This window comes from Seriola lalandi, unplaced genomic scaffold (genome assembly GCF_002814215.2).
Source record: "Seriola lalandi dorsalis isolate HSWRI2012SDOR001 ecotype SW California unplaced genomic scaffold, Sedor1 jcf7180002054907, whole genome shotgun sequence".
Lineage (NCBI taxonomy): Eukaryota > Metazoa > Chordata > Actinopteri > Carangiformes > Carangidae > Seriola > Seriola lalandi.
Window position 1 is genome coordinate 244,217 of NW_019525459.1, and position 1,126 is coordinate 245,342.

At 45.1% G+C, this 1,126-nt stretch overlaps 1 protein-coding gene across 1 annotated transcript in view; it reads right to left on the minus strand.

The window, feature by feature from the left end:
- mgat4b (alpha-1,3-mannosyl-glycoprotein 4-beta-N-acetylglucosaminyltransferase B) overlaps window positions 1-1,126 on the minus strand; it is a 78,699-nt gene that overhangs the window by 27,278 nt on the left and 50,295 nt on the right. The gene's annotated exons all lie outside the window — the stretch shown is intronic.

The window sequence follows — 1,126 nt, forward strand, 5'->3', positions numbered from 1 at the left end:
GAAGCAGAGACTCCTCCTTCGGTTCAGTGTCTCTGAGCTGTTTGCGTACAAGGCGGGAAAAACACCCTCAGATACAGACACAGTGAATCTTGTGTCTGTTGATTCAATCACAGCAGACAGAAGAATGAGTTTCTCCTACATGAAGCTTTGCAGGATTAAAGTTTTAACGCCGCAGGTTTCCATCCACACCTGATGGAAAAACACCTGGCGGCTGTAAATTCAGGGCGGCTTCAGAACCAGCGCAGAGCAATCAGCAGAGAGTTGAATCAGTGTGTGAACAGATAAGGTTTGGTAAACAGCGGCTCCACAACCGAGCACACACACACACACACACACACACACACACACACACACACACACACACACACACACACAGCTATAATAACAGGATGCTCAGTGGATAATCAGAAAAATGCCGCCAGGGACACAAGATTCAATGAGCCATGAGATTTCTCTCTCACACACACACACACACACACACACACACACACACACACTTTTAACATTGTCTTCCATCCTCTTCATCTTCATCCTCAGTGTCTATTCGTTCTTCTTCTACGCTCTGATCCTGAGCAGGTTTTCAGATGACTCACATCTTTCTTTTACTGTCCAGTTTTAATAATCCCATGATTTTCTTTTGCCTTGGGTTTTGTCTCTGTCTTCTCTCTTTCACTGTCAATTTTAATCTCCCGTGTCATTTGTCTTGTTCTGCTTTATGTCACTCTTTTTAAAACCTGTTTATGTGTTTATTGATTTTTGCTTGGTCTTAATCTTTACGTCTCACACGCAGCTCTTTGGCTTGTTAATGAAAGCTGCTGCCGCCATGTTGTCAGCGTGTTATCTTCACACACACAGCGACTGTTCGCCGAAGCAGAGACTCCTCCTTCGGTTCAGTGTCTCTGAGCTGTTTGCGTACAAGGCGGGAAAAACACCCTCAGATACAGACACAGTGAATCTTGTGTCTGTTGATTCAATCACAGCAGACAGAAGAATGAGTTTCTCCTACATGAAGCTTTGCAGGATTAAAGTTTTAACGCCGCAGGTTTCCATCCACACCTGATGGAAAAACACCTGGCGGCTGTAAATTCAGGGCGGCTTCAGAACCAGCGCAGAGCAATCAGCAGAG